Source organism: Xenopus laevis, chromosome 7L, assembly GCF_017654675.1.
Source record: "Xenopus laevis strain J_2021 chromosome 7L, Xenopus_laevis_v10.1, whole genome shotgun sequence".
Taxonomy (NCBI): domain Eukaryota; kingdom Metazoa; phylum Chordata; class Amphibia; order Anura; family Pipidae; genus Xenopus; species Xenopus laevis.
The window spans coordinates 125,645,115-125,669,719 of NC_054383.1; the positions used below are offsets into that span (position 1 = coordinate 125,645,115).

At 42.0% G+C, this 24,605-nt stretch overlaps 1 pseudogene; it reads right to left on the reverse strand.

Annotated features, from left to right (window-relative positions):
* The window catches only part of LOC121395695, a 191,962-nt pseudogene extending 167,773 nt beyond the window's left edge, over positions 1-24,189 (reverse strand).
* Between the last annotated feature and the right edge of the window lie 416 nt (positions 24,190-24,605).

The window sequence follows — 24,605 nt, forward strand, 5'->3', positions numbered from 1 at the left end:
CACAGTACGGTTAGCGAATACGCTATTCGTAATGGCAATAAAACATTTTTTCAGCCAAAAAAAGAGACTATCCGATAAGAAAAAAAAAAAAAGCCACAATGCCATGTATGTGCGTGTGCACAATTGGTAAATTACATGTTATGTGCGCGTGTGTGCACGTGTGTGTGAGTGCAGTGAGTGTAAGTGACCCCCCCAATCCCCAAAAATGTATGTGTATGTGTGAATCTAAGTGTGTATTACTGTAATAAGTGTGTGTTTTGTTGTGTTTGTGTGTGTAATTGTTGCGCTAACCTGAAAAAGTCGCTGGAGACTGTTGCAGGCGATCTGGAAGAGCCCCAGGAAGAGATCTGTGTCGTCATCGGTGTCCCTGTGCTGTGGGGGCGGAGCTGGACGGCGCGGTGTAGGCTGCAGCAGCAGGACACGTAAGTAACACGTGCCTGCTGCTGCTTTGGGGCCCCTGGGCGATCGCGCCCCAGGGGCCACTCGATCCCCTGCTCGTTGCCTAGGCGCAGGGGATCGAAGAGGAACGGAGCGAGCAGCTCTAACAGCCGCTCCTCCGCTCCTGAACCCGAAAGTGCTGCAGAACGTAGAATCTACGTTCTGTGGCATTTCAAGTTACTTTTCCACTAAACATAGATTCTACGTTCTGTGGCACTTAAAGGGTTAAAAGACAACTTCACAAAAGTGGAGATAGAGGTTTGTAAATTTGGTTGGAAATCGGACATTTTTATCACCACTTTTATATCACCACTTTTGTGAATTCCCCCCCATAGCGTAAATATTTAATTCATGCTATATGCTAATATATTTTATTTATAGAATCCCAACAAAAGGAACAATTAAATGCATGTCTTATTTCCTGCCAGTTTATGAGAGAATAATAATAGGATGTTAAGCAATAAAATGAGCAGTGTGCATGAAGATTGTCTCCCAAGTGGGACTGAGAACACGCTTAATAAGCTTTTATTATTTGATGAAGCACCTGTTGCACATATACAGTTCATTTTGAGAGGCAACGACTTGAAAAGTCTTACCTAATTGAAATTTCTGGCAGCTAATAGATTGGAGGAGAGCATTCTCCAATTAGCAGGCCCCAGCAACAGTGTTACAGCAGAAGAAGGTAAATGGAATGAAGAGCTCAGGAGATGGGCTGTATATATGGCCCTAAATTGGCTGGGTGTAAACATTATACATTGTTTTGGGTCCACAACACAATGCATAATGTTTACACTCAGCCAATTTAGCAAAAACACAGGGTATTAACAGCCTATGAGAGATGTGTATTTGTCTAGACTGCACTTCAGACCCTTGCAATCTTAGCCTCCTTTAAAGTAACAGGCAGCACTCTCTGTACAGGACTGTTAAAGGAGAACTAAAGCTTAACTAAAGAAGTCCGCTATAAATGTTGTACATTATGTTTTGTGCTTCTGTACCAGCCCAAGGCAACCACAGCCCTTTAGCAGTAAAGATCTGTGTCTCCAAAGATGCCCCAGTAGCTCCCATCTTCTTTTCTGCTGATTCACTGCACATGCTCTGTGCTGCTGTCACTTACTGAGCTTAGGGACCCACTCACAATATACAGTACACATAGAATCGAAATGTCACAATATAAGGCTGATTAGTAATTAATACAGATAATTACTACATGTCAGCACAGAAACCAGTGCAATTAGCATCATAATTTAATAATCAGCAAACCTGTAGCATCAGCTTATATTACAGGGGAAGCTCATTTTCTGCTGGATAATTAGTGACGAGCCCTAAGCTTAGCTTCTCAACAGCCAATCAGAGCCCACTGAGCATGTGAGTGTCACAGACACTTTCCAAGATGGTGACCCCCTGTGACAAGTTTGAAGTCCTGGATCATTGCTGCTATTGACAAGCTCAAACTTTAGCCTCGTGCAATAAGTTCACTATATAAAATATGCCATTTTGGTCCATATTCATTTTTAGGGTTTAGTTCTCCTTTAAGTCAAGTGTCTGCTGCTAAAAATAAAAAAAATGGTTGGGAAGCTTTTATATTCACTCAAATTGCTAATATTGCCTCACCCATTAAGATAAAACTAGTAAAATAAAAGTTTTTTTACATATCAAATTGTATAAAATACACTTTTCAGTGTTCAGTGTTGTACTTGTTTGATTAAATAGGCTTTTACACCTATAGAGTTAGACAGAAACATGTGCCCTGACTATAAAATGCTAATCCCTATTAATATGCTAATTCTTCCCCAACGGGGCACCTACAAGAGGCGTGAAATGAAGATTGGCTGACCCAAATCAGAGCAAATTATTTTAGAATTGATCTGAGACATTTTAAAATGTCAGGAGAAAATGTAGTTTTTGCACTATTTTTATGTTGTTTTAAAGACAAATTAATAACAGCGACTGTAAACTATCTTTCTTTCACTAAAATATGAAAAGTGGTGGTTGAGTCAGAATTTTCTGTTGGTGAATATGGAGAAAGTATTTTACTCCAAAAATGGGCTATCTCCTCTTTTGTGAATTCCTACAAATGGTGCAAATATGGAAACTGATGTTATTACATTACCCACAGTAAGAGTAACATTTTATTTATTTGCTTATCTCTAGTTGTCAGTCAGATTGACTTACCTGGCAGGGCGACTTCCTCCAGCTTCCGGAGAGGGGACAGGTCTCCCCCTCAAATCTCAGCCGAGGTGGTGGAGGATCATAGGAAACCATTCCACTGAAATAATGGGGAAAAGGGGGGGAGTGGCCGGATGTTGTTCTGAACGGACGTGAAAATCTGCAGCTCCCGTCTTCAACCAGCATTTCACTTGCTTTCGATTGCATAAGGCCTGGGGAACCTCTTATAATGGGCAAGGATGCTAAGAAGAAACCTTCCCCTCCTAAACAACCGTCTCCGACGAAGGTGAAAACCCCTTCCATGTCGTCTTTCTTTGAGAAGTCTGAGGGGCCTAGTTCGCAACGCTCTAAGATGGCGGATGCGCCACGTCGTAGCCCCAGCCCGACGGATTCTACGAGCAGCTCTATACAGCGCTTCCACCAACATGATATTCGTGAGCTCCTTGCGGCTTTACCAACTAAGTCGAATCTGCTAGATATGGCTAAAAACATCAAAGCTGCGCAACGGGCCGAAATGGCTGGGATTAAAGACGCTTTGAAAGATATTGGCGCGAAGATGGAAGAGATTGACCTGCAGCTCCAAACCCATCTGCGAGGGATTAATACAGCCACGGCACGGGTGAATACGCATCCTAAGTATATATATTTGCTACGGCGGCACATGGAGGACCTGGATAACAGGGGGCGCCGTAATAACCTGCGCATCCGGGGAATCCCTGAGTCAGTTAAACAGCCTGACTTGGAACAGACTTTATGTGAGATCTTTAACCCACTGCTTGACAAATTGCCTCAAACTGCGATTGATTTTGACCGTGCACACCGAGCGCTTAATGCCTCCTTCAGAGGAGACCAGCCGAGAGATGTCATCTGCTGTCTTCACAGCCACAAATTGAAGGAGGAAATTCTCAGGAAGGCGAGAGCTGAAGTGCAAATCTCATACGAGGGACATAAAATTGAAATATATCAGGACCTTGCATGGCTCACGTTACAACAGAGACGTCTGCTTCGTCCCCTAACGACACTACTCATGGAGAAACGTATTAAATATAGATGGGGATATCCATTTGCACTAATTGCCAATCTCAATGGTAGATTCTTCAGCCTTAAGGAACCAGATGATCTTCCCCAGTTCTGCAATCAACTGGAGATCCAGCCACCAGATCTCGCAGATTGGAGAGCACTCGCATACAACGGTGACGACCTACCAGAATTGGAGTCTCAAGACTGGTCCACGCCAACCAAGAAACGACGAGGTCTTAACAAACTGCCACCTGAGTCCTGAGGTATCCACGTTCCTGTTTCTGCAGTTTGGTTCCCGATCCTATTGGAGGGTAACTATGTTCCGATCCCTGGATGGACTGAACTGTTTGCTCATACTAAAATTGTTTGAAATTTGGTGATACTTTACTTGACTGATGGGCTCCCTCCTTCCTTCCTTTTGAAGGCCCGAATTTCTAATGTTCCCTTGAGGCTTTTTGCTGTTTTTCTCCTCCCCCCCCCCTTTTTTTTTTTTTTCTTCTTTATTCTCTTTTCTTCCCCTTTTTCTCTTTCTTTTGTTTCCTGCTAGTTACCCATCTTCTCCTTCTTTCCCCCTTCTCTTTCTTCTCCTTCTTTTTCCTCCTATTTCTGTCCCTCTTTCTTCTCAAGGGCTCGCATATCCCTGTTGCATTTTATGTTTACCTTAGGTCTATGTCTTCGATATGCGGCTACTCAGAGCAATTCATCCTGGAGACTGGGAGCTGCGGATTTCGTGTGTTTTTGTTTATCCTCGGCTTCCCCCCCTATTTGTATCTCCGTAGTTACATAACTCCCCCCAATTCTTTTTTTTTTTTGGGAAAGGGAGTTCACGGAGTTCTTATCTCTGATTCTCCCCACGGGTTGTTCAACTTTAGCCTTGATTTTTGAGTCTGCAATGGGAGATACTATTGTGATTATGCAGTTATGTTTACGTAAAGTGTTTAAGTTTGTTTTTACGTGCTGGGCGGCTCTTCTGCGGACACCTTTTGCAGAGAAGCAAGAGCGTTACTACCAGGTATGTGCGTTGGCTACTGTTTATTTATGATGATGTATGATAAATTGTGTATTGTCGTTGAATGTCAGGGGTCTCAACACGATCCAGAAACGCAATAGTCTCAAGTTAGAGCTTAAGAGGCATAGAGTACAGGTCGCCATGCTACAGGAAACGCATTTTAAAAGACTAGCAACATCAAAAATTTATGTTAAAGGCTATCAACACATTTACCATAGTCCACCTCAGCAATCTAAAGTCAGGGGCACGGCGATTCTGGTGGCCGATCACCTACAATGGCTATACCTGGAACAGACAGCGGATAAACTGGGGCATATGAATGCGGTCAAGGGGCTGATCGGAAATACGAAGTACACTTTTGTCTCACTTTATCTTCCGAATTCGGGGCAATTGCGACATTTCAAGGCCTTACTCCAACAGATAGACCAGTTTTCTGAGGGTGTTTTTATCATAGGTGGAGACTTAAATTTTGCTTTTGAGCCACTCATAGATTGCTCCTCCCAACACTCTAGCCTTTCTACAGGTCAATTAGCTCAACTGCGACATTTGTCATCTGGATATAAGTTGGTGGATGTGTGGCGGATTCTTAATCCTGAGTCAAGAGACTATTCGTTTTTTTCCAACCCCCATCAACTGTACTCTCGTATTGATTATTTTCTGACACCACATAATAACCTCCCCCTGTGCTCTAAAGCTTTCATTGGCTCCATTACATGGTCAGACCATGCTCCAGTTTTCTTGTACTTCATGAGGCAGGGTACGGCTAGCAGGACTTGGCAATGGAAACTAAACGAAACCTTACTGGAAGATGTCTCTATTGTACAACGTATATCAGAGACTTTGGAAAGATACTTCAAGGAAAATGACACTCCTACCTCAGATCCGCAAATGGTGTGGGAAGCGCATAAATGTGTGGTCCGGGGCGAGCTAATCAAGTTAGGCACATATAAAAAACGCGAGAGGCAACAAAAGTTTAACCAATTACTGATATCTCTGGCTACGCTGGAACATCAACACAAACATCGGCATTCCCCAGCCTTGCTTGACCAGGTCACGGCATTGAGACGGGAAATTAAAAATTCACTTAGCAACTATACCAAAAAAGCTATTTTTTATCAAAAAAAACTTTATTTTGAACATGGAAACAAATATGGCCATTTATTAGCTTCCGTCTTGAAAGCCAAGCAACGTCGTAACCACATCGTAAATATTCGGGACTCTAATGGAAAGGTTACTCATGATACGACTAAAATCACTCATGTTTTTCGTGATTTCTACAAAGATTTCTACAATATTGAGATGGAGCCGAACCAATCTTTGCAACCAGGTGCGACTATAGATATGGATACATACTTGCAAGACATCCACAAACCTCGACTCTCCGAGGCAGACCTAGAACACTTGGAATCTCCGATATCTTTGGAGGAATTACAATCTGCTCTTAAACACACTCCGACCCATAAAGCTCCGGGACCTGATGGGTTTACCAGCTTGTATTACAAACGCTTTTCTACGATCTTACTCCCGTTCTTTCTAAAACATATCCATATCATTGCCGACAGCGGTATACTGCCCCTAGATGCTACCAGAGCTAATATTGCACTGATACACAAGAAGCGGAAGGACCCGCTAGACGTAAAGAGTTATCGGCCGATATCCCTACTCAATGTTGACACTAAGCTGTATGCGAAAGTGCTTGCAGAGAGATTAAAGCCATTTTTATCAACAATTATTGACCCTGAACAAGTGGGGTTTGTCCCACGGAGGGAAGCACGAGACAATACGCTTAGATTATACAGCATCATTCACTATTGCACAACGCACGATGTTCCTATGGCCCTGTTGTCCACCGACGCGGAAAAAGCGTTTGATAGGGTGAAATGGGAAACTATCTTCAAGTGCCTTCGTTGGGTGGGCATTGGCCCCATTTTTTTACGCTATGTCCAAAGTCTGTATGCACAACCGCAGGCACGGATTCGGATTAATGGGACTTTGTCAGAACCTTTTGGTATTAAAAATGGTACGCGTCAGGGCTGCCCGCTGTCCCCCCTTTTGTTCATACTCACGCTTGAACCGTTCCTACAAAGGATTAGACAGAATTCTACAATCACAGGAGTGCTTGCTCGGGATTACCATCATAAAACGGCAGCATATGCCGATGACATGCTATTTTTTATCACGAACCCCAGAACTACATTGCCAGCTATCCTGCATGAATTTGAAGTATATGGGACTCTGAGTTATTTGAAAATTAACCAGCAAAAATCTTGTTTTCTTAACATCTCTCTTCAACAACGGGAAATGCAGCATGTTCGGAGCACTTGCATATTCACGATTGTGCCAAAACATCTTACCTACTTAGGTCTTAAGGTATCACCAAACATTGCGGATGGGGTGTCACTGAATATTATGCCGCTTCTCAAGACAGTGAAATCTGATCTGCAGCATTGGGATAAACCTGGTTTCTCATGGTTCGGTCGCATAAGCATTGTCAAAATGAACGTTCTCCCCCGTTTTTTGTATTTGTTTCAGACGGTCCCATTCCGGATACCTAGCTTGTTTTTTAAGGAATTGCACTCTACTATCTCAAAATATATTTGGAAACACCGACGAGCCAGACAGAAATTTGACAACCTTACACAGCCAAAGGTGACAGGGGGTCTGGCCTTACCGGATTTCTGGGCTTATCATAAAGCTGCCACCCTGCAAAGAATCTTTGATTTCCGTGTGCTGCAGCCCCCCAAACTGTGGATTGGTGTTGTACAAACCAATTATGAGACTCCGCTAGATACATATTTGTGGTTACCCAAATCAGATCGAAAGGCTGGCAAATCATCAGACCCGATTATGTCAGAGATTATTGCTACTTGGGACTCATTAAAATACAGACGTAGCCTTGTCAATGAAAACTCTAGAATTATCCCTCTACTGCATGCATAATAAAGAGTTCCCTCCGGGACTGAGACCCATAAACTTTAAACATTGGACTTCAACAAACTCACTTTGGGCCTATCAATTACTTAACGGCAGATCTCTTAAATCCATGGTGGATATATTACCACTAGAGAATACAACACCACTGGAACTGTTACGCTTACACCAAATCCGACACTTTTTGGCTGCTAAAAATATTATTGATGACACAGGACCAGATGACACTTTATTTGAACAAATGTTTACTAATCTGGAACGTACCCCTCACGAGATTGCTAAAATTTATAAGATGTTGATTTGCCGCTCTGACACACCAATGTACGCTTTTCGACGACAATGGGAAAAAGATTTACTTTCTACTTTTACAGATGAAGAATGGGAGTTGATAGTGACTAAGTCATATACGTCTACTAGCTGTTCTAGATTGCTAGAGAACAATTACAAGATGCTCTCCCGTTGGTACAGAGTACCCAGTGCTCTGTCAAAAATGTTTCCTAATGTCCCGGATGTGTGCTGGAGATGCGGCCAACCCGGCGGTACTCTTTTACATATTATGTGGCAATGCCCTAACATACAATTGTTTTGGACTGAAATCAAACACCTGTTACCTCGATTCACAGACTTGCCTATACCAGATTCTGCACCTTTTTTTATTTTACATAGCAATGAGATGTCCCCAGCGCAATATAAAAATTCTCTTATTTCCATTTTGATAACAGTTGCAAAGTCGTTAATTCCACTATATTGGAAATCGAGTCTCATTCCTACACTTAAGGATTGGGCACTGAAGGTCACCGAGATCCACCAGTCGAAGTTTGTAAAGTGGACATCAGTAGGCCAAAACTACAGGAGAGGCTAGCTTTGAAGTGGTTCCATTGGACACAGTTTCTTGAATCACCAGACTATTCTGCTCTGATAACATAGATGATGTGGATGTGCTTTTCTGGTACTGTTGAGACCCCTGCCACTGGATTCGGCTGTTACATACCTGTTCTTTTCTTGGATTAAATTTTCAAACTCATGTTACAAAGTGCTCACTTCCATAATTTTGGAGCTATTATTTAGTCCGTAGAGGCCCGCCCAGGCCGTTTGTTACTATTTCATGTCTTTTTTTTCTTTTTTTTTTCTTCTTTTCCGTTCTCTTGAGCTTCTTTATGCGCTCTTCAGAAGATCCTTTAATTTAACAGGTGAGGAAGGTAAGCAGACAGGAGCAGGGGCGCGCCGCCAATGAGGCGAGCTGAGACGCTCGCCTCAGGCGGCAACACCGGAGCGGTTTCCAGGGGCGGCAAAAAGCCGCTCCTGCACCTTTAAGAGCCGAATTTCCGGTTTTTAAACTGGAAATTCGGCTTTACGAATGCGAGAGAGCGCAATTGCGCTCTCCGCATTAGTGTTCCTGCCTCCCCTCCCGACTGGTAAGTCGGCGAGGGGGGCGGCATTGCAGGAGCCGCCTCAGGCGGCCCTAAGGTACGAATCGGCGCTGGCAGGGGGGCTGATGAAAGGGAGGGTGGCCAGGGAGAAGGGTGGAGAGACAATCCCTCACAGCACCTGTATCCCATCCCCCACCCACACAGCTGAACAGGGGGATCCAGTTCCTTCTACTGACTAACACACAGCACTGCGCCAGGGTACCAGGTATATAGAGATATAGATATATATATAATATATATATATATATATATATATATATATGACCCAACATATACAACATGGAAAAAGTCAGGGAGGATATAAAATATCACTCACAGGAATCAACAACATCATGCAACATTTCATTTAGAACATACAGTGAGTACAGGGCAGTACAGGGCTAGCTTTGCAGGTTACTAACCTCCTGTCCATCCCACCCTACACCAACTACAGAAATAGGAGCCCAATTTAAAAAATCAAATGAAATACTTGTCTACATGACACAGTGCAATCTGCTTACAATCTGCCTCAAACCAGTGTCGGACTGGGACACCAGGGGCCCAACAGAAAACCTTACACTGTGGCCCCACTTTCCAAACTATTATTCCTCCTCTCTTCTTTCAACCTTTTTATTCTCCTAGTCTTTTAAACCTATTTACTATACTCCATTCTTCCATTAAGCATTTTTTCCCCATGAAGAAATAGAGAATGACCATGAAACAGGCCAAACGATTAGAAGCAAGAGGGCCCCCCGGGAGTTTCCTGGTATCCCTGTGGGCCAGTACAACACTGCCTCAAACCAACTTCTAGAGGACCTGCCTCACTGAATCATCATGTCTATGATCAGGGCACAAGACTGGGACAGAAAGTTTGGCAGTGTGTCTGTCCGTACACCTGTCCCATGCACCAAGCCCCGCAGTGCTACTGTCTTGCACCACTACATGGAAATGAAGAAGGAGGGGGTCACGGTTGTCAGAACAGTTTCTTTCTCCCTTGATTTGGGAAAGTAGTAGTTAAGTTTTAGCTTAACCTTTAAACAGTTTGAAGATGGTCTCCATTATTTATTGTTTGCTTTTTTTTCCATGTAAGGTCTCCGGTCTGACAGTGCAGCATGGATCTAGTTGCTACAGTCTTGCCTACCCTAGCAACCAGGCAGTGCTTTGAAAGACAGAATGGCTAATTATAAGCAACTTTTCAGTTAGCCTTCATTTTTTCTTTTTTGTAGTTTTTGAATTTGACTGCTTACTCTTGACTCTTTCCAGCTTTCACATGGGGGGCACTGACCCCATCTAAAAATGAAATGCTCTGTAAAGCTGGCCATAGATGTTGAGATTTTTAAAAGATCAGATCCTGATCGTGAGACCAATATCTTCTCAGAACGATCGTACGTTCGTACGAATTTACCATCAACTAAAAAGACCAATTTGGCAGGAAAACAAAGGGGAGCTGCCTGCTTGGCCCTGCAAACATAGAGAGATTGCACTGGGGCCGACAAAGATTTTTTGACCTGGCCGATCAATTTCCCGACAGATGTCGGCCGAAAAATCGTCAGATGTACGATCGTTTGAATACCACTAACCGCACGATAATTTCGAAGGATTGGTCGGACTTCCCTAAAATGAGGTCGTTCGGCAAGAAGAATCGTCGCGTCTATGGGGACCTTAAGGCTACACATGTTTTGTTATTGCTTCTTTTTATGACTTTTCTTTCTATTCAGGTTCTCTTCTATTCATATTCCAGTCTCTTAAGCTGGCCATAGATGCAAATATCTGATCTTATGAATCATAGCACGATCGGACTTTCCCTTCTCCTGACCTGCCACTAACCATTCCGATCAAATAAAGTACAAAAGAACAGATCAGCCGATGTTCTGCCCCTGACAGCAATAGTACGAATGTTATGTCCGACCAAAGCTGGTGACAGTCTCCCACTGAAAATCGTACAATCGACAATACATGCAGAGACCAAACGACCGATCTCCGCTGGACGAAAAATGTCGGGACTCTCCACACACGGTCCGAAAATCATACGAATCCTCAATTTGTACGATCTGATAAGGGATGGGCGAACTTGACCCGTTTCGTTAAAAAGTCGCCACCAGCGAAATGTTGCGTCTTTTTTTTTTGTCGCACAACGCCATACAAGTCTATGGGCGTCATTTCTGCGGCAAAACAAGGTGAAAAAATTCGCCCATCCCTAGATCTGATCTTTGCATCTATGGCCAGCTTAATTCAAATCAATGCATAGTTGCTAGGGTAATGTGGACCCTACCACCCAGATAGCTAACTGGAGAGCTGCAGAATAAAGAGATAAATAATTCAAAAACCAAAAATAATGAAAAAATGAAAGTCGATTGCAAATTGTCTCAGAATATCATTCTCTACTTCAGAATAAATGTTAACTCAAATGCGAAGCACCCCTTTAAGTCATAGGGGCAAATTTACTAAAGGGCGAAGTGTTTAACGCGGGCGAAAATTCGACAGCGTGACGTTATTTTGGTACTTTGCCCATTTACTAATGGTCGCTGGCGTAACTTCACTAGTGAAGGAGATAGACTCTAGCGGTACTTCGCTCTCTAACGCCTGATGAATTTGCGCTCTGGCGAATGGACGTAACCACGCAAATTCACTAAGATGCGGATTTTACTAAACGTTACCTCTAGCGCCAGACTTGCCTTCACCACCTCAGACCAGACGAAATGCAATAGAGTAGATAGGAGTTCCTCAAAAAATTGTTGAAAATTTTTCTAAGTCCCCAAAAACGCTGGCGTCTTTTCCTTTTTCAGGGTGATAGGCTAAAAATAGCGTAAATCTTTTTGGGGTAACCGTCTTCCCCTCTACATTTCCTAACATATGGCACAAACTATACACTGGGCTCATGTGTAGGGCTAAATAACAACTTTATTTTATTTTATTAAGGTTTCCCAGGCTTGTGTAATGTATTTGCTGCAACATATACGTCCATTCAACTTTAACTTCCCGCCGTATGCAAATTAGCCAACGCTAGCGCAACTTAATTTTGCTTGCCGCAGTAACACTAGCGCAACTTCTCCAGTGTTGGGTATCCTGAATGCAACTTCGGATTTTAGTGAATTTGTGTTGTCCTGGCTAATGTACGCCTTGCAAAGTGTTGCGCAGTGAGCGAAGCCACTGCTGGCGAATTTTCGGAAATTAGTAAATTTGCCCCATAGTGCTAAGTGTAAAAGCATTTACAGAAAACTGAGCTCAGTGCCTAATAAGATCCAGACACTAATCCTGAGTGTATATTAGGACTTCTTGCCACAAAGTACAGCTTTTAAAAGGAAAAATACCTAAATATCAGGATATACACAAATCAAGTTATTTCCCTCAAACATGGTGTTGTTATCAGGAAAGATATGGACTCTTTATTGTGGCAGCAGCGGAGCCTCTTTGAAGAGAAAGGCCGGTGACTTGTGACAAAGTACAGGGAAAAGAATCCAAAGGTGAGTGGGTTTTGTTGCTGATCACATCTGCTGCATAGAATTGTGCTATAAAAGGGCAAACTTGTGATAAGGGCCCTTCCAGCAAATCGAGGATTACGCAAACACACAGAGAACAGGGTACATACTGATCCGCCGCCTACTGAAGCACAGCATTACGTCTCCATAGGCCTGTAAGAACTGTAATAATGTTATTGTATAATGTTATACTCTCTGTCAGAGGCCACAGGTGGTCTCCCTTATCTAAAGTAAAATAGATGGAAAAGAAACATTATCTTTCTATCTATCAATCAGCTATCTATCTATCTATATCTGTCTGTCTGTCTATCATCTATCTGTTATCTATCTAACTATCATCTATCCATCCATCCGTCTGTCTATCTATCTGTATTTCAGTTTATCTGTCTGTCTGTCTGTTTCTATCTATCTATCTATCTATCTATCTATCTATCTATCTATCTATCTATCTATCTATCTATCTATCTATCTATCTATCTATCTATCTACAGTATCTTTACCTCACCAAAGGGATCACTTGTTTGGAATAAAAGCCCAAATCTTATATATTATTTACAACGGGTTGGAAATCTTGCACCAGACCCGATCTCCCTCATCCCTTCTCAACCTGCGCCTGACATTTCCCAAAGTTTTAAAGAACATCTTAAAAGCCACAAGTGACTGGATGACATTACGGGGGGGGGGGGGGGGGGGGCAGAGAAAGAAGTCCATAGAGCGACCCTGGGACAGGTGAAGCGGAGAGGGGGCATGACTGAGGGACGAGTAGGACAATAGTGGGGGGTGCTTTGTATGCGAGGCATTCTGGGAATTGTAGGAAAAGATAGGCAAGGATAAAGGGGAGGACCTTAAGTGTTAAATAGAGGTGAGTGAGGCGGGAAAAGGCATTCTTACCTCCAGGACCACAGGGGGCAACAGTGTTTCCCGCCCGACAGGGTGTGGGGGGGGGATTTCAGTCGCAGTTTGGTGTAGTGGGGCTGCCCTACTGAGTAGCCAAAAGGGGGTGGTAGTGCCAAGGTGAGTTGGCCCGGGGCTAGGCCTAGGGGCAAGGAGGCACAGCAGGTATGAAAACAAGTGATGGTAGATTAGCCTTAGGCTGGAAAACATGTAGGTTAATAGGAATACAGTTAAGTTATATCAAAGACATTGTTAAATGTTGTATGCAGCCTTCAGCGGCTTGTATTTTACACATGTCAATTTATTACTCAGTTGTTTTATAATAAGAATAAAGATGGTTTGTTGGTGGATATTTTACCAAGTTTGAATAAGGTTATGGAATAAAACAAGCTGCGGCCTTTTTCACCCAAACTAAGTTTTATGGTGATTATTTGGTGGGGTTGATAAAGAGTTGGAACGATATCGAGTCATACTTAAGTCATGGAGGGATATGCTGAATGGCAGGAAAAGTAATTGCAGTTCACATGGAGTATTTAAAGCAAACTATACCAGCAGATTATTTATTTCCTAATATTGGCATATTACTGATTAAATATTTCCCCTTTTGCCTTGAGCAGCCATTTTGTGCTGCTCCCTTACTAACACCTCACAGGACAAAACAGAGCTTCTGACAGAAAGAGCGGGAGAAACAGACATAGCTCTGGCCATTCATTGGCTGATGGCAGCTAGCATGTATGTGTGGTGTGACTAAAGTGTGACTAAAAATTCTCAGTTCTGTGTGGAATGAATGGTGGTGCAATCCGGAAACCCTGTTCCAGGAGGTTTCTAAAGTCCATATACTGTATACCCCAGCTGTGCCCTCTGTACAAGAACCACTGTCTTATTACTTCTGCCCCTGCATGGAGGATATAACATATCACTCACAGGAATCAATAACAACATTCAACATTCATTTAGAACATACAGTGAGTACAGGGCAGTACAGGGCTAGCTTTGCAGGTTACTAACCTCCTGTCCATCCCACCCTACACCAACTACAGAAATGGGTATCAGCACATTCGCTGATGAGTGCCATCTGATTTTCTTTAAGCATGTATGTGTGCCCTTGGTTTCTGTGAGAGCACAGGGCCTCATACCAGCTATTTCGTTATATAGTTATCCAATTGCCCTAGATACTGAAGTTACTGAGTAACTGGGAGTTGATGAGGCAGCAGGGCTGCTGATCTTTGTTTATGTGATCCATTCCATACTGACACTTGAGTTAGGTGAAAAATTAAAGGGCACATATCATATTATGTAAAAATGATTCCCCCTCCCCCACGGGTAGACTAATAGAGCTCCTGTTTCGGGAAACACTGGTATTTTCTGAAGAAATCATCCCCAAAGAGTACAACCATGTTGGGGCACACACAGTGTCGGCCCATTGGGGCTGCCGTCTCAGGGGCCTTCACATACCCCCATGCCCCAGCCAAAACTGTCCCCACACGTGTAACATATTTTATATCACTGAGGCAGTGATGGAGGCCAGGTGGAGGTAAGGGTGCTGTGCTCTTATTTTCCAGCTGTCCCGCCAGCCCAGTTCGACCCTGGGCACACCCATGTGCATAATGAGCGATTGACCAGATTATATATTATGCACATGTAGCACTATATAATAGTATAAAGCCAGAAGAGGGGTTAATCCTTGATATGCCAGGCTAGGGTACAGCACAGGCCATACCAGGGACTTTCACTCAGGGCTGGGACCTGTGTTGGAGTTAAACATATGGAAATTAATGAGCACCAGGAATTATTTAGAAAGTAAATGTATTTATGCAGCAACTGAAGGGTAACAAGTAGAGGCTAATAAGGTGCCCTGACTAAGTGGGCACTGACCCGCTCCTATAACTCAAGCTGGCTAATCCTAGCTAAGAACTCACAGAACTCACAAATAGTGTCAAATGGCTAACTTACTTCATTTAGTCAGCAGAATATTTAGGGGGCTATTTATCAAAGGTTGATTTTTGGAGTTTTGCGAGGTTTTTATACCTCAAATGAAGTCACAAATTCGAATGTTTTCTAATTTAAGAAAAAACTCGAATGGAAAAAACTGTCAGTGGTTTTCAGGTTGAACAACCCACAAACTCTAATTAATTAATCGAGTTTTCCATGGGAATACATTCGAATTGCTCGAATTCATTGAGTTTTTGAAACCCACCAAAAAAACTGGAACATCATGAAGGCTATTAACATCAATGGTTAAAGGGACCTCTGCCATTGACTTCTACATGGCCTCGCCAGGTTTTAGCAGAAGTATTTTCGGATTCTAGCTCTTTCCCGCTTCAGAGTATAATAAATCTAGAAAAATTCAAGGTTTTTTTTAACCTGAAAATTTTAGTTTTTGACCTCAATTTTTCGGGAAAACACAACTCCACCTTTGATAAATAACTCCCTTAATATCAGTATTTGGTAAGTACAGTCATAAAAGTCATACACAAGCGTGAGATGTAGGATAGGGGACATGCTGGATGATCTTGCGTCCATTCTCTGGTCTCAGCAACTAGGAGAAAGGATATCTAGATGGTACAATATCATTGGAGATGTCGCTGCCATGTTTGAATGTTTAAATACATAGAGAATAATTAATTACTAAAAATACTGCTGGTTCTCTTCGAGGGCAGAGATGCATTTTAAAGAGAAGAGCAGCAGTGAGTAAGTCTTCAGGCAGTGTGCCACGTGGGTATATGGTGCCCAGCAGAGAACCTGACAACAATGCCCCCTCTCTGACGCATCCCCTATTGGGATATTAACTGTAATAAATAGGGATGCACCAAATCCACTATTTTGGATTCGGCCAAATACCGAACCAAATCCTAATTTGCATATGCAAATTAGGGTGGGAAGGGGAAAACATTTTTTATTTCCTTGTTCTGTGACAAAAAGTCACGCAATTTCCCTCCCGCCCCAATTTGCATATGCAAATTAGGTTTCAGATTCGGTTCGGCCGAATCCTACTGAAAGAGGCCGAATAATGGCTGAATCCTGGATTCGGTGCATCCATAGTAATAAAGTTAGCTATGAATAGGCCCCAGAAGATATTCATGGCCACACATCAACAGAGCAGGTTAACAATTCCCTATTATGTGACCTTGATACAGGTTAGTAGATAAAATAGTATTATATTAATGAAGCAGCTAGAAGGAGGCTTCTTACAACTTAAATTAGCTTCACTGCATTACAGATATTTTCTATGAGCAAACGTAGGGGCTGCACCTGCTGAATTGTGCTTAGTACAGGGAATACCTATGTTGCCATAGTTATATGGGATCTCTCTGTACAGACTATGAGCAAACTTAAAGGACTGTTCCTGCTGAATTGTGCTTAGTACAGGGAATACCTATGCTGCCATAGTTTTATGGTATCTCTCTGTACAGACTATGAGCAAACTTAGGGACTGTTCCTGCTGAATTGTGCGTAGTACAGGGAATACCTATGTTGCCATAGTTTTATGGGATCTCTCTGTACAGATTATGGACAGACTTAGGGGCTGTTCCTGCTGAATTGTACTTAGTACATGGAATACCTATGCTTGGATTAGTTTCATGGTATCTCTCTCTAAAACAGTCATTGTCTGACCTATTCAGTTTAAGCCCCCCAAGACCTTTGGTCATGTACCCCTGTAGCTCATTACACAACTAAATATATAGGGAATCAAAAATATCTAGGGCAAGAAAAGAAAATGCCACCCTATTTATTATGTGCATCTAGAATAGCAAAGAACCTATCTCCCCAATTCTCTCCCTAACCGGCTTTCAATCTGAGACCCTGACCACCAATCATTTTTAAAAAGCTTTTATGGGGGGTTTATTGTTTTTAGTGCTGATGTCTGTGTGATCTTTTAACTGTGGTGTGGGCTTGGGACGGGGGTGGGCAGGGGCCCCCCAAAATTTTGTTGTACAGGGTCCAGTGATTTCTAATGGCGGCCCTGAGTTTAGGAACTAAAGTGGTCAGGCTCAGGGACAGAAAGACCCTTGGAGTGTGGGACCCATGTGAGCTCCGCCTGGCACTGGGCTTAGTTCACCAAGGCAGTGAGTACCACTGGGTGTTGTGATTGTAACAACTGATGCAGTAAGTACTGAGCTGCTACTACCCAAAGCCAGCCTGGAAAGATCTATTACAGTACAAGATACTAGTAAGCACTAAAAACCAGTAAGTTTAGGGACATGTAATTTATTTGCAGTACAACATGTTATACCTTGTTTGACCAGTAATAACTTCCATAGACATAACAACTAGCATGCCATTATGACTAGGAGCAAATACAAAAGGGCTGTTTACTTTAGACATCATGCCTCAGGAAATTCCACACTGACTTGCACTGTAATTCTTATAGCTCTGTACCATGTAGGAAAAGCTACGTGAGACAGAGAGATCCCATAAAACTATGGCAGCATAGGTATTCCCCTGTACCAAGCACAATTCAGCAGGAACAGCCCCTAAGTTTGCTCATAGTATGTACAGAGAGATCCCATAAAACTATGGCAGCATAGATATTCCTCTGTACTAAGCACAATTCAGCAGGAACAGCCCCTAAGTTTGCTCATAGCATGTACAGAGAGATCCCATAAAACTGTGACAGCATAGGTATTCCCTGTACTAAGCACAATTCAGCAGGAACAGCCCCTAAGTTTGCTCATAGTCTGTACAGAGAGATCCCATAAAACTATGGCAGCATAGGTATTCCCTGTACAAGCACAATTCAGCAGGAACAGCCCTTAAATTTGCTCATAGCCTGTACAGACAGATCCCATAAAACTATGGCAGCATAGGTATTCCTCTGTACTAAGCACAATTCAGCAGGAACAGTCCCCTAAGTTTGCTCATAGTCTGTACAGAGAGATCCCATAAAACTATGGCAGCATAGGTATTCCCCTGTACTAAGCACAATTCAGCAGGAACAGTCCCCTAAGTTTGCTCACAGTCTGTACAGAGAGATCCCATAAAACTATGGCAGCATAGGTATTCCCCTGTACTAAGCACAATTTAGCAGGAACAGTCCCCTAAGTTTGCTCACAGTCTGTACAGAGAAATCCCATAAAACTATGGCAGCAAAGGTATTCCCCTGTACTAAGCACATTTCAGCAGGAACAGCCCTTAAATTTGCTCATAGCCTGTACAGAGAGATCCCATAAAACTATGGCAACATAGGTATTCCCCTGTACTAAGCACAATTCAGCAGGAACAGTCCCCTAAGTTTGCTCACAGTCTGTACAGAGAAATCCCATAAAACTATGGCAGCATAGGTATTCCCCTGTACTAAGCACATTTCAGCAGGAACAGCCCTTAAATTTGCTCATAGCCTGTACAGAGAGATCCCATAAAACTATGGCAACATAGGTATTCCCTGTACTAAGCACAATTCAGCAGGAACAGTCCCCTAAGTTTGCTCACAGTCTGTACAGAGAAATCCCATAAAACTATGGCAGCATAGGTATTCCCCTGTACTAAGCACATTTCAGCAGGAACAGCCCTTAAATTTGCTCATAGCCTGTACAGAGAGATCCCATAAAACTATGGCAACATAGGTATTCCCTGTACTAAGCACAATTCAGCAGGGGACTAAGTTTGCTTATTGTCTGTACAGAAAGATCCAATAAAACTATGGCAGCGGGTGTGTGTGTGTGTGTGTGTGTATAAATAAAACAAACTGAATATTTACCAAATGGTGGTATGTAGAGTGAGTATTCAATATATCCGTCCGTGCTTTATTGGGTAATAATGACCATAATATTATTTAATGTATGTTGCAAAAACAAATATAGATTGGATTACCAAAGGCTCTAAATCCCTGGAAAGCAAGTGCATAGATTGGGACATTACAGAACAGAGATGGTAGTGTAAAATGATATTAAATCATTGCTATTTTGTAATTTGAGCCTATAAATACAAGTGTTGTAGAGCAGCAATCAAGAAAGCAAAAATAAGGCACGGGCTGCTTCACTTGCAAAGACCACATTTTATTTATGTATATGGACAGTAGAAAGATGCAGGTTGAGATTATTAAAATAGGGAAATATATGTGATACAGGAGTCAGAAAAAGCAAATGCTTTTTTTCCTCAGTATATGATACACAGGCCACATTTTATTTATGTATATGGACAGTAGAAAGATGCAGGTTGAGATTATTAAAATAGGGAAATATATGGGATACAGGAGTCAGAAAAAGCAAATGCTTTTTTTCCTCAGTATATGATACACAGGAGCTGGTTACAGTTCTTACGTTGTATTAGTGATGGGGCCTTTGCTCAAACAATTTGCAGGTAGCCGACAGGATAATGTGTCTATAGGGAAAGTTCAACTTTAAATTACATTTTAGTGTAATATTTTTGTAAGGTAACTTTTAGGGGCACATTTACTAAGCTCGAGTGTAGGATTAGAATGAAAAATACTCAAAGGTTTTTTTTGGCTACTTCGACCATCGAATTGGCTACTTCGACCTTCGAATCGAACGATTCGAACTAAAAATCGTTCGACTATTCGACCATTCAATAGTCTAAGTACTGTCTCTTTAAAAAAAACTTTGACTACCTACTTCGCCACCTAAAACCTACAGAGCACCAATGTTAGCCTATGGAGAAGGTCCCCATAGGCTTTCCTAGCAATTTCTGATCGAAGGAAAATCATTTGATCGATGGATTAAAATCCTTCGAATCGTTCGATTAAAAGGCTTTAATCGTTCGATTCGAAGGATTTAATCGAACGATCAAATGTTTTTTCCTTCGATCGAACGAAATGCGACAAATCCTTTGACTTCGATATTCGAAGTCGAAGGATTTTACTTCGACCCATAGTAAATGTGCCCCTATGTATGTTATAGAATTCTGAGCAACTTTTCAATTGGTCTTCATTATTTATTTGTTATAGTTTTTTAATTATTTGCTGCTTTCTTCTTAATTTCACCAGCTTTCATCTTAAATCCCATCTTAAACACAAATATTCTGTAAGGCTACATGTATTGTTATTGCTACTTTTTACTCATCTTTCCATTTAGGCCTCTCCTATCCATATTGCATATTCTTATTCAAATCAGTGCATGGTCACTAGAGTAATTTAGACCTTAGCAACCAGATTGCTAAAACTGGAAACCTGCTGTGCTGAATAAAAGCTAAATAACTCAAAAACACAAATAATAAAAACCAACTGCAAATGGTGAACAACCCCTTTAAGTTATTTAACTTTTTTGTTCATGGTCAGGTCTCCAGCACGGAATTCTCTGTATTTTTCAGATTATCTGGTTGCTAGGATAGCCTCTTACCATAGCAACCATGCAGTGAATTGAATGACAAACAAGAAAATACATAGAAGGTTACAATAACATTCCAATTGTAGCCTTACAGAATAGTTATTTTAGTTGTCAAGTTCTGTGCCATAGCCAATATTATATACATAAACTCTGTAGATAATAGTGGGCCTGATAAAGGGACCCAACATTCTAAAGTGCATTATATAATGAGTGTGTTCTGTATGCCCCAAAACACCTACTAAAGAGCACTATATTGCCTACAATGCCCCAAAGTGCCCAATTCACTTTGCCACTCAAGTGCATTATTCTTATTATTATTATATTAATATATATATATATATATATATATATATATATATATATATATATATAAACCAAATTGCTGTACAAAAAACGCACAACCAGGTCTTTTCAAAGGTGTCCAAAAAACAAAATTTTATTTCGACGTTTCGGCTTCTATACTGAAGCCTTTCTCAAGAGGTATATATATTATACAGCTGCAGTAATAGGCCAGTTATATCTGTACAGGTGTGGGATCTGTTATCCGGAAACCCATTATCCAGAAAGCTCAGAGACGGAAAGGCCGTCTCCCATAGACAAAATAATCCAAAAAAGAATTTCCTTTCTCTCTGTAATAAAAAATCAGTAGCTTGTACTTGATCCCAACTAAGATATAATTAATCTTTATTGGAAGCAAACCCAGACTATTGGCTCTATTTCATGTTTATATACTTAGGAAGAAAGTCCCAATGTAAAAACCTAAAAAAAATGAATTATCTCACAGTAATATGTGGGGCCTATGTGCTCATGCCCCAGACCTACAGCTCGAGGTGGAAGTATCCAACCGAATGCGACAAACGTCAGGCACTTACACATCCCACAAACAGGCTTGTAAAAGAACTGACAACTTTATTTAGGCCACAAAATAGCTAAACACATAGCCTTATCCGTTTCATGCCAGTGGGAACTTAAATATAGGCTTTCATTTCATGTTTACATGATTTTCTAGCAGATAAAAGTTATGAAGATCCAAATTCCATTATCTGGAATTCAAGCATTCTGGATAACAGGTCTCATACCTGTTCTACCATAAGTACCAGCAGCCTCTGTGTTTTGGGGGGAGGGTGCTGGGAGTTGTATCACAAAAGCTGTACAGGTATGGGACCTTTATCCAGAATGCTTGGGACCTTGACTTTTCCGGATAACTAATCTTTCCGTAATTTGGATCTTCATACCTTAAGTCTACTAGAAAATCATGTAAACATTAAATAAACCCAAAAGGCTGGTTCTGCTTCCAATAAGGATTAATTATATCTTAGTTCGGATCAAGTACAAGATACTGTTTTATTGTTACACAGAAAAAGGAAATAATTTCTAAAAATTTGGATTATTTGGATAAAATGGAGTCTATTAGAGATGGCAATTCTGTAATGTGGAGCTTTCTGGAATATGGGTTTACGGATATCGGATCCCGTACCTGTAGTATCAGAAGGTTTAAATCGTAAACTGGTCACTTGTAACTTGGCAGCTCGCATGGCCCACCAATAACGGAGTATATCTGCACCCCGCCCCCATCAAATCCACACAATACTTTAGTGAACCCTACATTTTTCTGATCCCCCATCAAATCCACACAATACCTTAGTGAACCCTAAATTTGGCTGAGCCCCCATCAAATCCACACAATACTTTAGTGAACCCTAAATTTGGCTGAGCCCCCATCAAATCCACACAATACTTTAGTGAACCCTAAATTTTTCTGATCCCCCATCAAATCCACACAATACTTTAGTGAACCCTAAATTTGGCTGAGCCCCCATCAAATCCACACAATACTTTAGTGAACCCTAAATTTGGCTGAGCCCCCATCAAATCCACACAATACTTTAGTGAACCCTAAATTTGGCTGAGCCCCCATCAAATCCACACAATACTTTAGTGAACCCTAAATTTTGAGTCCCTTACTGCATTTCTTTCGAGCAGATACTTGCTGAGAGTTATAATACAACAAGAGGGGAATTTTATTGATTTCATCAAAGGTTTTTCACATTATTAGGCCACTGCTGCTCTGTCCTTGGTCTGTGACCCCCCAAATCTCCTTCTGGGTCAGAAATAGTGTTATTGTCAGACATTCCCTAAACTCAGCATTAGTTTTTGCATAAGGCCCAGACTGTTCGTGATCCAGTGGAAGCTGAGGGTAATCATTAGCTATGATTGAAATGTCTGCTCTGGACAGAGGACTTTATCCCTTCATCAGCGGTCATCCACTCACACACTTGTGCCAAAACACACCACCTCCCACAGACCCCAGAACAGCAACGAGGAGGGACGGGTGCAATGTGGGAAACTGATACATGTAGAACATTAACCCCTTTCTCTCTCTGTTATATAGTGTCATACAGAGATGTCTACAGAGCCCATGAGAAGGTTATCTGCCTCGTCCTGATCTAAAGAAAAAATTCAGCTGTTGCTGGACTACAACTCCCAGAATGCTCTGACAGACAGACAGGGTATGTAACCATTTAGGGAAGTGCTTTGGGGTTCAAGTTGCACTTTGCAGTCCTGTATTTGGTCTGGACCCTCCTTTAGCCCAAATAGATGTAGACAACTGTCTCTCTGCTATAATGTAGGCAGGACTATCCAGTGTGGATCTTAGGGTGTTTTTTGTATATTGTAGGTTAAAGCCTGTCCATAGTCTTCTACCATGACCCCTGAAATCATATGGGCATAGCCAAGACAACAAATGGGCATTTAAAGGGATACTGTCATGACAAAACATGTTGTGTTCTAAAGGCATCAGTTAATAGTGCTGCTCCAGCAGAATTCTGCACTGAAATACGTTTCTCAAAAGAGCAAACAGATTTTTTTTTATATTTAATCTTGAAATTTGACATGGGGCTAGACATATTGTCAGTTTCCAAGCTGCCCCCAGTCATGTGACTTGTGCTCTGGTAAACTTCAGTCACTCTTTACTGCTGTACTGCAAGTTGGAGTGATATCGCCCCCCCCCCAGCAGCCTAACAACAGAACAATGGGAAGGTAACCAGATAGCAGCTCCCTAACACAAGATAACAGCTGCCTGGTAGATCTAAGAACAGCACTCAATAGTAAAATCCAGGTCCCACTGAGACACATTCAGTTACATTGAGTAGGAGAAACAACAGCCTGCCAGAAAGCAGTTCCATCCTAAAGTGCTGGCTCTTTCTGAAAGCACATGACCAGGCAAAATGACCTGATATGCACCTACACACCAATATTATGTAACACCTATTTGGGCTGCACAGCACACAAATAGTTAAACTGTCCAGCTAGCAGTAGAAGCATGGGTTACACTGCGACTTACACAACAGGGTCAGGGCCTTCGCCATGTGGAAGTGTTCCCTCTATGGTGTAGTGCAACTACATCCCCCCAGGCTACTGTGCATACAACAAAAGATGGGCGCCAGGAGGTTCCTGCAGTAAAACAGAAACGGTTTATTTAACTATACACGAGGCAAGTGACCACAGGTTTAGTACTCACGCAGGAGCTGAGGCAATAGCACATTTCTTACAAAGAGCTGCAGCCATTAGGCATTTCTCACAGAGGAAAGGTCTCCATTCACGGGGTTACCTGGTCCCCGACTTCTTCTCCAAAGCACATGGGCCTTTCTGGGCCTAGCTGTAGCCAGGCTCCCCTGAGCCCACCCAGCTGGATCAGCATCCACAGGCCAAAGAGGAAGTGGCCGCTCCCTACACTCACTATATAGCCGTGTAGCAGGGGAGTGTCATTCTCTCCTGGCAGATCACTCTAAGAAAAAGGTGGGGGCCTTAAAGCTGCAGGGCAGATTAACCCGTAGGGGCCCCTACAATTACAACAACAAAAAAATACACTTGCTGGTTCAGGAATGACATTTTATATTGTAGAGTGAAATATTTGCAGTGTAAACGGTGTCATTTAGAAATAAAAACGACATCATAAAAATCATGACCGAATCCC